At 41.8% G+C, this 17,181-nt stretch overlaps 1 protein-coding gene across 3 annotated transcripts in view; it reads right to left on the reverse strand.

The window, feature by feature from the left end:
- The window catches only part of EXD2 (exonuclease 3'-5' domain containing 2), a 62,057-nt gene that overhangs the window by 41,482 nt on the left and 3,394 nt on the right, over positions 1–17,181 (reverse strand). Inside the window, exon 1 of one of the 3 annotated variants that reach the window (XM_070377661.1) lies at positions 10,009–10,028. The exons of the other annotated variants lie outside the window; for them this stretch is intronic. The gene's annotated coding sequence lies outside the window, so the exon portion shown is untranslated. Of the gene's footprint in view, positions 1–10,008; positions 10,029–17,181 lie in introns of those variants that run through there. 3 annotated transcript variants of the gene reach the window in all.

Here is a 17,181-nt window from a genome sequence, read left to right on the forward strand (position 1 = left end):
AGATGACACCACCCTTATGGCAGAAAGTGAAGAGGAACTCAAAAGCCTCTTGATGAAAGTGAAAGTGGAGAGTGAAAAAGTTGGCTTAAAGCTCAACATTCAGAAAACGAAGATCACGGCATCTGGTCCCATCACTTCATGGGAAATAGATGGGGAAACAGTGTCAGACTTTATTTCTCTGGGCTCCAAAATCACTGCAGATGGTGACTGCAGCCATGAGATTAAAAGACGCTTACTCCTTGGAAGGAAAGTTATGACCAACCTAGATAGCATATTCAAAAGCAGAGACATTACTTTGCCAACAAAGGTCTGTCTAGTCAAGGCTATGGTTTTTCCTGTGGTCATGTACGGATGTGAGAGTTGAACTGTGAAGAAGGCTGAGCACCGAAGAACTGATGCTTCTGAACTGTGATGTTGGAGAATATTCTTGAGAGTCCCTTGGACTGCAAGGAGATCCAACCAGTTCATTCTGAAGGAGATCAGCCCTGGGATTTCTTTGGAAGGAATGATGCTAAAGCTGAAACTCCAGTACTTTGGCCACCTCATGCGAAGAGTTGACTCATTGGAAAAGACTCTGATGCTGGGAGGGATTGGGGGCAGGAGGAGAAGGGGATGACAGAGGATGAGATGGCTGGATGGCATCACTGACTCGATGGACTTGAGTCTGAATGAACTCCAGGAGTTGGTGATGGACAGGGAGGCCTGGAGTGCTGCAATTCATGGGGTCGCAAAGAGTCGGACACGACTGAGTGACTGATCTGATCTGATCTGATCTAGTTCATTACAGCCTGTGGCCCTACCCAATAGCTTGTAGGCACCAATGTTTGGATGCCTCAGGCCAAACAACTAACTGGGTGGTGACACAGCCAGGCTACCTAAAGACTTCCTGAGCCCACAGCCCCCTCCAGACACTAAGAGGCAACTAAGAATTTGCATATGTGCATGCGTGCTCGTCCAAGGTAAGGAGCAGCGGCTGCGCCTTGCTGGAGCAGCCGTGAAGAGATACCCCACGTCCAAGGTAAGAGAAACCCAAGTAAGACGGTTAGGTGTTGCAAGAGGGCATCAGAGGGCAGACACACTGAAACCATCAGAGATCAGATCAGATCAGATCAGTCGCTCAGTTGTGTCCGACTCTTTGCAACCCCATGAATCGCAGCACGCCAGGCTTCCCTGTCCACCACCAACTCCCAGAGTTCACCGAGACTCACGTCCATCAAGTCAGTGATGCCATCCAGCCATCTCATCCTCTGTCGTCCCCTTCTCCTTCCTGCCCCCAATCCCTCCCAGCATCGGAGTCTTTTCCATACTCACTGAAACCATACTCACAGGAAAGTAGTCAATCTAATCACACTAGGACCACAGCCTTGTCTAACTCAATGAAACTAAGCCATGCCCATGGGGCAACCCAAGATGGGCGGGTCATGGTGGAGAGATCTGACAGAATGTGGTCCACTGGAGAAAGGAATGGCAAACCACTTCAGTATTCTTGCCTTGAGAACCCCACGAACAGTATGAAAAGGCAAAATGATAGGATACTGAAAGAGGAACTCCCCAGGTCAGTAGGTGCCCAATATGCTACTGGAGATCAGTGGAGAAATAACTCCAGAAAGAATGAAGGGATGGAGCCAAAGCAAAAACAATACCCAGCTGTGGGTGTGACTGGTGATAGAAGCAAGGTCCGATGCTATAAAGAGCAACATTGCATAGGAACCTGGAATGTCAGGTCCATGAATCAAGGCAAATTGCAAGTGGTCAAACAAGAGATGGCAAGAGTGAATGTCGACATTCTAGGAATCAGCGAACTGAAATGGACTGGAATGGGTGAATTTAACTCAGATGACTCTTATATCTACTACTGCGGGCAGGAATCCCTCAGAAGAAATGGAGTAGCCATCATGGTCAACAAAAGAGTCCGAAATGCAGTACTTGGATGCAATCTCAAAAACGACAGAATGATCTCTGTTCGTTTCCAAGGCAAACCATTCAATATCACAGTAATCCAAGCCTATGCCCCAAACAGTTAACGCTGAAGAAGCTGAAGTTGAATGGTTCTATGAAGACCTACAAGACCTTTTAGAACTAACATCCAAAAAAGATGTCCTTTTCATTATAGGGGACTGGAATGCAAAAGTAGGAAGTCAAGAAACACCTGGAGTAACAGGCAAATTTGGCCTTGGAATACGGAATGAAGCAGGGCAAAGACTAATAGAGTTTTGCCAAGAAAATGCACTAGTCATAGCAAACACCCTCTTCCAACAACACAAGAGAAGACTCTACACATGGACATCACCAGATGGTCAACACGGAAATCAGTTTGATTATATTCTTTGCAGCCAAAGATGGAGACGCTCTATACAGTCAACAAAAACAAGACCAGGAGCTGACTGTGGCTCAGATCATGAACTCCTTATTGCCAAATTCAGACTGAAATTGAAGAAAGTAGGGAAAACCACTAGACCATTCAGGTATGACCTAAATCAAATCCCTTATGATTATACAGTGGAAGTGAGAAATAGATTTAAGGGCCTAGATCTGATAGATAGAGTGCCTGATGAACTATGGAATGAGGTTCGTGACATTGTACAGGAGACAGGGATCAAGACCATCCCCATGGAAAAGAAATGCAAAAAAGCTAAACGGCTCTCTGGGGAGGCCTTACAAATAGCTGTGAAAGTGAACAGCAAAGGAGAAAAGGAAAGATATAAGCATCTGAATGCAGAGTTCCAAAGAATAGCAAGAAGAGATAAGAAAGCTTTCCTCAGCGATCAATGCAAAGAAATAGAGGAAATAGAGGAAAATGGGAAAGACTAGAGATCTCTTCAAGAGAATCAGAGATACCAAGGGAACATTTCATGCAAAGATGGGCTCAATAAAGGACACAAATGGTATGGACCTAAGAGAAGCAGAAGATATTAAGAAGAGATGGCAAAATACACAGAAGAACTGTACAAAAAAGATCTTCACCTCCCAGATAATCACGATGGTGTGATCACTGATCTAGAGCCAGACATCCTGGAATGTGAAGTCAAGTGGGCCTTAGAAAGCATCACTACTTGGAGAAGGAAATGGCAACCCACTCCAGTATTCTTGCCTAGAGAATCCTGTGGACAGAGGAGCCTGGTGGGCTGCTGTCCATAGGGTCGCATAGAGTCGGACACAACAGAAGCGACTTAGCATGCGTGCCTTGGAGAAGGAAATGGCAACCCATTCCAGTATTCTTGCCTGGAGAATCCCAGGGACAGAGGAGCCTGGTGGGCTGCCGTCTATGGGGTCGCACAGAGTCAGACACAACTGAAGCGGCTTAGCTGTAGCAGCAGCAATGCCACAAAGTGAAAATATAGGTCACTAACTACAAACCACCAAACGGTTCCATTTCCACTTAAACCAAGGTCATACACTTTATGTCTGAACTTTTTTTATTTTTTGTTTCATTCATATCTTGGTAGTCTTCCCTGCTTTCCAATAAAGTTCTTCTATGAGGGCTATTAAAAAAAAAAGAAAGAAAGAAAGCATCACTACGAACAAAGCTAGTGGAGGTGATAGAATTCCAGTTGAGCTATTTCAAATCCTGAAAGATGATGCTGTCAAAGTGCTGCACTCAATATACCAGCAAATTTGGAAAACTCAGCAGTGGACACAGGACTGGAAAAGGTCAGTTTTCATTCCAATCCCAAAGAAAGGCAATGCCAAAGAATGCTCAAACTACTGCACAATTGCACTCATCTCACATGCTAGTAAAGTAATGCTCAAAATTCTCCAAGCCAGGCTTCAGCAGTACGTGAACTGTGAACTTCCTGATGTTCAAGCTGGTTTTAGAAAAGGCAGAGGGACCAGAGATCAAACTGCTAACATCCGCCACATCATGGAAAAGGCAAGAGAGTTCCAGAAAAACACCTATTTCTTCTTTATTGACTATGCCAAAGCCTTTGACTCTGTGGATCACAATCAACTGTGGAAAATTGTGAAAGAGATGGGAATACCAGACCACCTGACCTGCCTCTTGAGAAATCTGTATGCAGGTCAGGAAGCAATAGTTAGAACTGTACATGGAACAACAGACTGGTTCCAAATAGGAAAAGAAGTACGTCAAGGCTGTATATTGTCACCCTGCTTATTTAACTTATATGCAGAGTACATCATGAGAAACGCTGGACTGGAAGAAGCACAAGCTGGAATCAAGATTGCCGGGAGAAATATCAACAACCTCAGATATGATGATGACACCACCCTTATGGCAGAAAGTGAAGAGGAACTCAAAAGCCTCTTGATGAAAGTGAAAGTGGAGAGTGAAAAAGTTGGCTTAAAGCTCAACATTCAGAAAACGAAGATCATGGCATCCGGTCCCATCACTTCATGGGAAATAGATGGGGAAACAGGGGAAACAGTGTCAGACTTTATTTTTCTGGGCTCCAAAATCACTGCAGATGGTGACTGCAGCCATGAAATTAAAAGACGCTTACTCCTTGAAAGGAAAGTTATGACCAACCTAGATAGCATATTCAAAAGCAGAGACATTACTTTGCCAACAAAGATTCGTCTAGTCAAGGCTATGGTTTTTCCTGTGGTCATGTATGGGTGTGAGAGTTGGACTGTGAAGAAGGCTGAGCACCGAAGAATTGATGCTTTTGAACTGTGATGTTGGAGAAGATTCTTGAGAGTCCCTTGGACTGTAAGGAGATCCAACCAGTCCATTCTGAAGGAGATCAGCCCTGGGATTTCTTTGGAAGGAATGATGCTAAAGCTGAAACTCCAGTACTTTGGCCACCTCATGCGAAGAGTTGACTCATTGGAAAAGACTCTGATGCTGGGAAGGATTGGGAGCAGGAGGAGAAAGGGACGACAGTGGATGAGATGGCTGGATGGCATGATTGACTCGATGGACGTGAGTCTGAGTGAACTCCAGGAATTGGTGATGGACAAGGAGGCCTGGCGTGCTGCGATTCATGGTGTCGCAAAGAGTCAGACACTACTGAGTGATTGAACTGAACTGAACTGAACTGAATACGTGCTCAGTTGCTTCAGTCATGTCTGATACTGTGTGACTCTATGGACTGTAGCTCACCAGGCTCCTCTGTCCATGGGATTCTCCATGCAAGAATACTGGAATGGGTTGCCATGCCTTCCTCCAGGGTATCTTCCCACCCCAGGAATCGAACCTGCATCTCTTAAGTCTCCTGCGCTGTCAGGCAAGTTCTTTACCACCTATGCCACTTGGGAAGCCCAAGAGTTTGCATGCCCCAACTAAAGATCAAGCATGCCACAACGAGGAAGACTGAAGATCCCATGTGCCACAACTAAGATCTGGCACAGCCAAGTAAATAAAAATATTTAAAAATTAATTTAAAAAATATCTTTAAACAACTTCATTCCCTGAAAGAGTGGGGGTGGGGTGGGGTGCTTCCCTGGTGGTCCAGTGGTTAAGAGTCTGCTTACCAATGCAGGAGACATGGGTTCAGTCCTTGCTCCAGGAAGATTCTACATGCTGCAGGGCAACTAAGCTGGTGTGCCACAACTACTGAGCCTGCGCGCCTAGAGCCCACGGTCTGCAACAAGAGAAGCCACTGGAATGAGAAGCCCAGGCACCACATTGAAGAGTAGCCCCTGCTCACCACAATCAGAGAAAGCCTCAGCAACGAAGACCCAGGAGAGCCAAAAATAAATAAATCTGAAAAAAAAAAGGAACTACCCTATGACCCAGCAATTCCACTCCTGAGTGTATACTCCCAAAAAACTGAAACACTAATTTGAAAAGATACATGTATCCCAATGTTCAGTGAAGCAGTATGTACAATAGCCAAGACATGGAAGCAACCCAAATGTCCATCACCAGATGAATGGATAAAGAAGATGGGGTATATATACACAATGGAGTATTATTTGGCCATAAGAAAGAATAAAATAATGGCACTTGCAACAACATGGATGCACCTGGAGATTACCATACTAAGTGAAGTCAGACAGAGAAAGACGAATACCATATGATATCACTTAAATGTGAAATCTAAAAAAATGAAACAAATGAACTTATGGGCAAAACAGAAACACACCCACAGAGAAAACAAACATGATTACCAAAGAGGAAGGAGGAGTAGGGATAAAACAGGAGTTTTGGATTAATATACATACATTACTATACATAAAATAGATAACTAATAAGGATCTACTGTATAGCATAGTACATAAAATATACTCAATATTTTCTAATAATCTATAAGGGAAAAGCCATATATACCTGAATACAAGTGTAAAACTTTTGAAAACTGTAAAGTACTATAGAATATAAAGGATCTTTCATTCAATTTAAGGAAAGAGAATATGAACAGAGTTCCCCCTAAGAGGACAACCCCTCAAATCTGCACTCTGGACTGAAAACAGGGGCTGAGTTCATGTTATACTTACAAAAGGAAACTCTTAGCCAAGAAACTAAAACCAAAGATGAGTTCTGTTAGAAAAGGACAGAGCTGATCATAAAACTGTTTCCACCATGCAAGAAACATTCAGGACTGGCACGGAAGATCAGTCCCTACAAGAGTGTTCACAAATTAAAGAAAACAACACAAAACCCCAAACCCTAAAACCAATAAAAATCGCTCACAGAACCAGAAAAAAAAACAAACAAAAAAAACCACAATCATATCTGAGATGTGAAAGAGACTTCAAAGTAACAATCAGGGAAATTCAGGAAAATAAAATCTAAAGCATGAACAGGAGACAACAAAAAGTAGAATTTCTAGATATGAAAAACATTTGTTAAAATTTTTTTAAAAACTCAATACTCAACAAACAGTGGATCAGAGAGCGAGAGAGGAAGAGTTACTGAACTGAAGATAAATCTGAGGAAGTCACTCAGAATGCATCACAAAGATAAAGAGATTAAGAAATATAAGAACAGACACAAAGGATGGATTCAGAAACTCAATATCCAGAAAAGGGAGATTTGGAAGATGAAGGAGGTCAGACTTGGTACAGTTCTCTGAGTCCAAGTTGGATACATTAAATATATCCACAAAAAGACTTGTATAAGCATATTCATAACAGCTTTATTCATAACAGCCCCAAACTGGAAACAGCCCAAGTGGTACATCCATACAATACAATGTTAATCAAGAATAAAAAGGAACTTATTACTAATACATGCAACCTGGATGAATCTCAAATAACCTTAGGCTGAGTGAAAGAAGACAGATATAAAAGAGATACTGTATAGTTCTATTTATATATAAAGAACATCTATTTATATATATATTTAGAACAGCTAAAACTAATCTATGGTAGAAAAAAAATCTGAACAATAGTTGCCTCGGAGAGAGGTGGGTGCAGAGAAGAGACATTTAAGCCGTGCACTGCATGACAAAAAGGAGCCAGTTAGGCCCAATTCCAGGGAAAAGCATTTCAGATAGGAAGGAAACTTCTGAAATTGTAGTAAACTTCCGTATGTTGATGGAGCTGTGGGTTACACAAGTGTATGCAATTTTTTAAACTTAGGGATATTTCTGATTTTTCTCCTGTTGGCTTCACTTATGAATTAATGACTGCTGGTTCATTCACTGTCTATCTTTCCCACCAGAATGTAAACCCCATGAAAATAGGGACCTCAAATGCTTCTTCACCTTAACTGGCTTCTTAATTTATATATAACTATCTCCAGCAATTAGCACAGAGCGGATAACAATAAACAGTTACTAGATGAATAAAACAATTCAAGGTATTATATGCTAACATTTTATGATAGATATTTCTAATTCAATTATCAGACTACAAAACTGTTTATTCACATGAAACTAAAAAAAATGTCTTCCCTTATTGAGCTATGATACTATAAACAAGCAGTATGGTTCAACACTGGGCTAGGAGTGAGAAAAATCAAATCTTGGGTTATAAATGGAATGTCTGTGTCCCTCTGAAATTCATGAGGAAATCTCAAACTCCGGGCCCTCTGGAAGGTAATTAGGATCAGATGAGATCATAAGGGTAGAGCCCTAGTGAATAGAATTGAAAGTGAAAGTGAAGTTGCTCAGTGGTGTCCAGCTCTTTGTAACTCTATAGACTATAGCCTACCAGGCTCCTCTGTCCATGGGGTTTTCCAGGCAATAGTACTGGAGTGGATTGCCATTTCCTTCTCCAGGGGATCTTCCCAACCCAGGGATCGAACCCGGGTCTCCTGCATTGTAGACAGACACTTTACAGTCTGAGCCACCAGTGAATAGGATTAGTGCCAGGAAAAAGAGACCTTGTTTCTCTCTGATCTCTGCCACTATGGATACAATAAGAAGTTGTTAGCAGCCTGTAGCCCAGAAGACTCAACCATGCTGGCAATCTGATCTTGGACTTCCAGACTCCAAAACTGTTAGAACTGGTGTCTCTAAGCCACCCAGTCTGTGGTATTCTATAAATACAGACTAAGATACCTCGCTAAGGACTGGGCTCTGGGATCCAAAGCTTTCAATGCTTTACCATCTTCAGTGACAAAGGATCTGCCATTCTTTTTTAAAAAACTGTATTAAAAATTATATAAAATAATAGCATAAAATAACTGTTATCACGTCCAACTCTTTTCCGACTCCAATTAGACTTTTTTTTTTTAAGGACTGATTTTTTATTTTATGATATTATACATGTTTTAATGCCATTCTCCCAAATCATCCCCTCCCCCCTCTCCCACAGAGTCCAAAAGACTGTTCTATACATCTGTGTCTCTTTTGCTGTCTCGCATACAGGGTTGTCGTTACCATCTTTCTAAATTCCATGTATATGCATTAGTATACTGTATTGGTGTTTTTCTTTCTGGCTTACTTCACTCTGTATAATAGGCTCCAGTTTCATCCACCTCATTAGAACTGATTCAAATGTATTCTTTTTAATAGCTGAGTAATACTCCATTGTGTATATGTACCACAGCTTTCGTATCCATTCATCTGCTGATGGACATCTAGGTTGCTTCCATGTCCTGGCTATTATAAACAGTGCTGCGATGAACACTGGGGTACACGTGTCTCTTTCAATTCTGGAGAAGCATGTTTTTTTAAGTGGTGCTTTTTAGAGATGGGCTTCCCTGGTGGCTCAGACTGTAAAAAAAAATATCTGCCTGCAAAGCAGACTTGGGTTCAATCTCTGAGTTGGGAAGATCCTCTGGAGAAGGGCATGGCAACCCACGCCAGTATTCTTGCCTGGAGAATTCCATGGACAGAGGAGACTGTCAGGCCACAGAGCACAGCATCGCAAAGAGTTGGACATGATTGAGTGACTAACACTTCATTTTCACTTTTAGAGACAGGCAAAGTAAGTTTCCCACTTTTTCCCACTTAACACTTAAGACTTATGATTATATTCCTGAAAGAAATCTCATTTTAATGAATTAAACAATAAGTTAAAATGTTCAGAGAGCAGCAGAAGGTCAAGGATAAAGACATAAGCCACAGAGTCAACACCCTGGGCCTCTGCCACTTGCTATATTGTTATTGTTGTTTTACTCCGTTGTGCTGTCTCTTTCGTGACCCCATGGACTGCCAGACTCCTCTGTACAAGGGATTTTTCAGGCAAGAATACTGGAGTAGGTTGCCGTTTCCTTCTCCAGGGGATCTTTCTGACCCAGGGATTAAACCCTCGCCTCCTGCATTAGCAGGCAGATTCTTTACCACGGAGCCACCATGGAAGCCCTAGTGGCTATATAAACTCGGGCAATTCACTGAACTGCTAAGTCTCAGTTGCCTTATCAGTAAAATGAGAAGGATAGTACCTACCATGTCGGATTATTGTAAGGCTTAAGTAAGATGACGAAATAGCTTGACTTAGCATATTGGCTAGCACTTTAGAGTTCAATAAATGTTCAATATGACTACTACTGGGTTCTAAAACCACAGCAGTCTTATTAAAGGGAAACAAAGAACTAGAGTTAAAATCTAAAAGCCAAATTCAGCTCTCACACAGTTCAAGATTTCTTTCCTTCATAATCCTGACAGATCATGACCTGATCTCTACCTGAATACTTCCAGAAACAGAGTTCATTACCTTAAGAGGCAGTTTTTGTTGAAACGTTCTTGCATTCTGTAAAAGTTCCCTACATGGAAATTTTTCTCTTTGATGCTCAGTCTGGCCTCTGAAATGACAAAAGTGTTTACTCTTTCCTAAGAGCTTGTGAAATATGTGAAAACAGCTCTTACGACTTCCCTTGGTACATTCTACTTAATCCAATTAGTCTTCCTGGGACCTAGTTTACAGACCACTCGCCATTATGGCTAGATCCTTCTGAATGGCTCCAAGCTTGCCAATGTATCTCTTAAAATGTGGCACCCAGGTCTGTATTCAATACTTGAGACGTGGTCTAATTGGTGTAGTCTACATTGGTACTATTACTTCCCAGGCTCAGGGCCCTATATTTTACTTACGCTGGATGAAATGATAGGTGTTTGAACAGCAGAATCGCATTGATGATTCATACAGAGTTTGTGGTAAGTAAAGTTCACTGAAATCACACTGAATTCCCCATTTTCTATGCTTGTATACTTTGCACTCAATCCAAAATTTTACGTTTCTTTCTTCTAAATTTCTTCTTGTATGTTTCAACCAAACATTTTATCCTTTGAGATTAATCTGGATTTTAAAATATATATATTTGTTCATTTATTTATTGCACAAGGGCTTTCTCTAGTTGATGAGAGCAAGGGGAGAGTGGGGGCTACTCTCTTCCTGTGGAGCACAGGCTCTAGGGCATGGGCGCTTCAGCAGTTGTGGCCCACTGGCTTAGCTGCCCAAGAGGGATCCTCCTGGAGCAGGGATCAAACCCGTGTCCCCGGCATTGGAAGGGGGATTCTTAACCACTTATCCACCAGGGAAGCCCCTCAATTTGCATCTTGATTGTGCCTTCCCCCCCAACTTACAAGTTTTTGTATAGAAAAGCGAATTTTTGTTTTCTGTGAAAATAACATCTTCTAACATGTGTTTTTATTAATTCATTTTTCAAATTTATTTTTGTATTTCACACTACCTTCATGGCTAATAATGCTAAAATCAGGTTATGTTAAAGCAGAATACTTAAAAAAAAAAACAAACAGAGCATTATTGATTTGCTTCCATTGAGAAGGGCTCCCTCAGACCTGGAATTCCCAAGCAGCCAGGTTCCCACTTATTATTTACCATCATGTGGCCTGTGAAAAAGAAAATCCTAATAGGGAAACTGAAGGAGCAAGTAGGGTACCTCCATATGAAGGAACTCTTGGCAACATTCAAAACAGTTCTTAATTCATTTTTATATGGACAAATTTTGTGGGGTATTTTTCCCCCCAGTCAAGGGATTCATTCAGTAAACACGTACACAGCCCTTTCAATAAACCAAACACTGTGCTGGACTCTGAGTAAAAAGAGTTAAAAGGCCAATCTGCTTTCAAAAATGCAGGATTCAGAAAAGGAGAAGTGGGTACACTGAACAATTTGCAATATAGTGAGGTAACACAAACCACAGAAGCACACACGAGCACACGAGTACAGGATGGCCAAGAAGAGGAGTGGGAATTATTAAGAGAAACACTTGCTGAGAGGGGTGAGCTCTGAGACTGGTACTGGTGTTAAAAAACAAGCAAACCAGGGCCTTCCCTGGGGTCCAGTGGTTAAGAATACACCTTCCAGTCCCTGGTCGTGGGACTCAGACCCCACATGCCTCAGGGCAACTAAGCCCTCACACCCGACTAGAGAAGTCTGCATGCTGCAACGAAGGCCCAGCACAGCCAACAATAATAAATAAATATATTTTAAAATTAAAAAAAAAATTTTAATGAGCAAGCATTCTCTAGGTGCACCAGGCAGAAAGAAGGGCACTCCAGGCAGAGGGAACAACAGCACGTGCAAAGATATGAAAGGCACGAAGCGTCATCGCACAAGCGGAAAAGTTCAAGCAAACTTAACATGCACCATAAGCGCAAAATTCTGAATTCCAAAGACTGACTCTTAAAAAAAAATAAAAACTATCTTATTGATAATTTCCATATTGATTTTTTTTTAATACTCATTTTTGGCTGTGCTGGGTCTAAGCTGCTGCACAGGCTTTTCTCTAACTGTGTCGAGCAGGGGCGACTCTTCAATGCGGTGCGAGGGTTTCTCATCTCGGTGGCTTCCCTTGTTGCGGAGTACGGGCTCCAGGGCACTCGAGCTTCAGTAGCTGCAGCTCCCGGGTTCTAGAGAACAGGCTCCAAAGTTGTGGCACACGGGCCTAGCTGCTCCGCAGCATGTGGGATCTTCCCGGACCAGGGATCAAACCCGTGTCTCCTGCACTGGCAGGTGGATTCTTCACCACTGAGCCACCAGGGAAGCCCTTCCGTATCGACTTTTAAGGTGACCTTTTATTTCATTGTAGTAAAACATACACAAAATTTACATTTTAACATTTTTAAGAGTATCATTCAGTGGCATAACTGCATCCACAAGGTTACGCAATCATCACCACTATCCATTTCTTTCTTTTTTTTTAATTTTTATTTATTTGGCTGCATCATGTCTTGGTTGTGGCAAACAGGCTTAGTGGCCCAGCAGCTTGTGGGATCTTAGTTCCCCAACCAGGGATAAAACCTGTGCCCCCTGCATTGGCAGGCAGATGCCCAACCACTGAGCCACCAGGGAAGTCCCATCCCTATTGATTTCTAGAACTACTTCATCATCCCAAACAAACTCTGTACCATTAAACAGTAACTTCCCATTCCTCCCTCCCCAACTCTCAGTAACCTCTATTATACTTCCTATCTCAAGTAATTCCATACTGATTTTTTATATCTCACGTTGAAACGATAGTTTGGATCTACTGGGTTAAACAATACCTGTTAAAATTAAGTTCACCTGTTTCTTTTTATACTCTTACTGTGGCTAGTAGAAAGCTTTAAATTATGTATGGGGCTCACATAATATTTCAACTGGACAGCACTGTGCTAGAGCATAATGTGTAAGTAAGGAGACAGAGAGGAATGATGCTAGAGGGAGGAGATACAGGTCAAGTCATGAGAAGCCCTATATTACCTGGTAAGATAAGACCTTACAGGTAATGGAGAGCGAGTAAGAGACTTAGAATCGAAGTGACAGGTCTAGGCTCATATTTCAAAGAACACTGTGGTCACTGTGCATGCGCTAGACTGGATGAGGGTAAGGCTAGAGGCAGGCAGACCCATTAGATTAAGACTCACAATAGCAGAGCCAAGATGAGAAGAAGATTCAAATCAGGGCAGAAGAAGGCAGAATGCAAAAGAACACTAGTTCCTATCAGAACACTGGCGTCGGAGTAACCTGGATTAGTAAACAAGTCACAACTTTTACAACTTAGAATTTTGAAAGTGTAATGAATAGAAAACTAATAGCTTCCCAAACCCATTATAAAAATATGAAGAAAATCTCATTCATAATAGAAATATACACTATTTTAAAACTACAAACCACATGTTTTTAAACAAACATACACACAAAAACATTAAGTATAAACTCAACAAGAAATATGTAAGATCAACTGAACTGATCTGAACTGAATACGAAGAAACAAAGAAAACCTTACTGAAGGTAAGGTGTCACTTACAGAGCACGTTATCAAGTGCCAGGCTCTTTACACACATATGCCTATATATTTATGAATACATTACTCATTTAATCCTTTTTAACAATCCTCTACAGAAGGTACTATAATTACTGCATTTTTCTTTAATAAAGAAGAGCAGATACAGAAATACTCCAAATGTGCTCTAGAGCCCACACGCCACAACTAGAGAAGCCTGCATGTTGTAATGAAGACCCAACGCAGCCAAAACAAAAAAATAATTAATGCTGAAAAAAGAAATACTCAGAATAATGTAAATTAAATGCAAACTTAATTAAAAAAAATTTTTTTAATGAATTGATGATCAAGAAAGTGAAAAAAAGCCACAGGATGGGAGAAAATATATTTGCATCATCTATCTCATGAGGGCGTGTATCTAGAAGATATAAAAAACTATTACACTTCAATAAAAAAAGAACAACCAATTTAAAACAGGCAAAGATATGAATAGACACTTCTTCAAAGAACATACACAAATGGCCAATAAACACGTGAAAAGATGCTCAACATCATTAGCTATTAAGGAAATGCAAATCAAAACCACAATGAGATACCACTTCACACCCACTAGGATGGCTTTAATTAAAAAGACAGCTAATAAGTGCTGGCAATAATGCGGAGAAATTAGAATCCTCATATACTGTTGATGTTGACATAAAAAGGTACAGCTGTTTGGAAAATAATCTGGCAGTTGCTCAAATGATTAAACACAGAGTTGCCACATGACCCGGCACCTCCACTTCTAGGTATATATTCAAGAGGAATGAAAACACATGTCCACACAACAGTTCATAGCAGCATTATTCATAATAGCCAAAAGTGGAAACATGTCCGGCAGCTGATGCACAGATAAATAAAATGGGGTGTATCCATAATGTTATGTGATTCCCCCAAAAGATATGTTAATGTCCTAACTCCCATTACCTATAAACATGACTTTATTTGGAAATGGCCTCTGCATACCTAATTAAGTTAAAACAGGGTCCTGCTGGAGTGGAGTGGGCCTTTAATTCAATAACTGGTGTCCTTATATGAAGGGGAGAAAAGACTGAGACAGACTTTCACAAAGAGAATTACAACGTGAAGACAGACACTCTGGGATGAAGGCCAGGTGAAGACAGAGGCAGAAGTTGGAGTTATGCAGCTGCAAGCTAAGGCATGCCAAACAATGCCAAGGACTGCTGGCAAAGTCAGAAGCTAGAAAGAGGCAGGAAAGGATTCCCCCGTAGAGACCCGAGAGAACGCACTCCTGCTGGCAACTTGATTTTGGACTTTATAGCCTCCAAGGCTGTGAGAGAATATATCTGTTATTTTAAGCCATCCAGTTTTCGTTACTTCGATACTGTAGCCCTAGGAAACAAATACACCAGAGAATGGAATCTTATTCAGAGATAAAAAGGAATGAATACTGACACATGTTGCAACATGGATGAACCTTGAGAACATTATACCAAGTGAAAGAAGCCAATCACAAAATCGTACAAAAATTGTACAATTCCATTTATACAAAATGCTTAGATCTATAAAGGCAGAAAGATTAGTGACTGTCTAGGGTGTTCTTTTTCACTTTCATGCATTGGAGAAGGAAATGGCAACCCACTCCAGTATTCTTGCCTGGAGAATCCCAGGGACGGGGGAGCCTGATGGGCTGCCGTCTATGAGGTCGCACAGAGTCGGACACGAGTGAAGCGACTTAGCAGCAGCAGCAGCAGCAGGGTGTTCTTTGGAAGGAATGATGCTAAAGCTGAAACTCCAGTACTTTGGCCACCTCATGCAAAGAGTTGACTCATTGGAAAAGACTCTGATGCTGGGAGGGATTGGGGGCAGGAGGAGAAGGGGACGACAGAGGATGAGATGGCTGGATGGCATCACTGACTCGATGGACGTGAGTCTGGGTGAACTCCGGGAGTTGGTGATGGACAGGGAGGCCTGGCGTGCTGTGATTCATGGGGTCGCAAAGCGTCGGACACGACTGAGCGACTGAACTGAACTGAACTGAGGGCTAGGGCTAGCAGCTTCCCTGATGGCTCAGATGGTAAAGAATCTGCCAGCAATGCAGAAGACCTGGGTTTGATCCCTGGGTCAGGAAGATCCCCTGGAAGAGGAAATGGCAACCCACTCCAGTATTGTCTGGAGAATCCCATGGACAGAGGAGCCTGGTAGGCTATGGTCCATAGGGGCTACAAAGAGTCGGACACGACAGAAGCGACTTAGCATGCACAGGGCTAGGATATTGGGGAATGGGTATTGATAATAGGTATGGGCTTCTTTGGGCTTTCCAGTTGGGTCAGTGGTAAAGAGTCCACCTGCGATGCAGGAGCCGCAGAAGACGCAGATTCAATCCCTGGGTGGAAAGATCCCTCAAGAAGGGAATGGCAACCCACTCTAGTATTCTTGCCAGGATAATCCCATGGACAGAGGAGCCTGGCAAGCTAGAGTCCTTTCAAAGAATCGGACATGACTGAAGCAACTGTCTTTGGGGGATGATAATGATGTCCAAAAATTAGGCTGTAGGGACTTCCCTGGTGGTCTAGTAGCTAACACTCTGCACTCTCAATGCAGGGGCCAGGGTTTGATCCCTGGTTGGGGAACTAGATCCCACATGCTGCAACTAAGCCTGGCACAACCAAATAAATAAACTTTTAAAAATAAAACAGAATTAGGTTATAGCAACGGCTGCTTAACTGGAAATATACTAAAAAAATCACTGAATTGTGTACTTTAAAAAACAAATTATGTGAATTACATTTCAATAAGACCATCTTATTTTTAAATGCAATTATTTTTGTATTAATTTTTATTGGAGTACAGGTGCTTTACAATGTGTTAGTTTCTTGTTGTAGAGCAAAGTGTATCAGTCATATGTATACATATGCCCACTCTCTTAGATTTCCTTTCCATTTTGTTGCAGTCACCAAGTCGTGTCTGACTCTTTTGGGACCCCATGAACTGTAGCCCGCCAGGCTCCACTGTCCATGGGATTTCCCAGGCAAGAATACTGGAGTGGGTAGTCATTTCCTTCTCCAGGGGATCTTCCCAATCCAGGAATCAAACCCATGTCTCCTGCATTGGCAAGCAGATTCTTTACCACTGAGCCACCAGGGAAGGCCCCCCCCACCGCTTCCCATTTAGGTCACCACAGTAAACTCACTTAAAAAAAGAAAAAAACGACTTGACAAGCTGATTCTAAAATTAATCTGGGCAAGAAACTGTAAGACTACCCCCAAAACACTGATTAAATAATGAGTACATAAGCTGATAAAGTATGACTTCCAATAAAATAACAATAAAAATAATCATGAGGGACTACTTACCCTACTAGATACCCAAGTATAATATATACTTAATGTAGAATGCTATGGTATTGGCCCAGCAAAATAGAAAATTCGGACATAGGACAGAAGAGCGTACAGAAAAGACACCGTGTGGGTGAGACATTAGTACGTGATAAATGTGGTATTTTAGATTAATGGGGCACGGATGGACTGATATTCAGAGTGACATTGCTTGGAAAACAAGAAAAAGGCACACACCATTCTCTCTCTCTCTGACACACACACAAAGGAATTAGAGAAAACCTCTAACATGTAACAATTTACAGGAGAAAACAGTGGTAA

This window comes from Bos mutus, chromosome 10, assembly GCF_027580195.1.
Source record: "Bos mutus isolate GX-2022 chromosome 10, NWIPB_WYAK_1.1, whole genome shotgun sequence".
In the NCBI taxonomy this organism is placed as follows: domain Eukaryota; kingdom Metazoa; phylum Chordata; class Mammalia; order Artiodactyla; family Bovidae; genus Bos; species Bos mutus.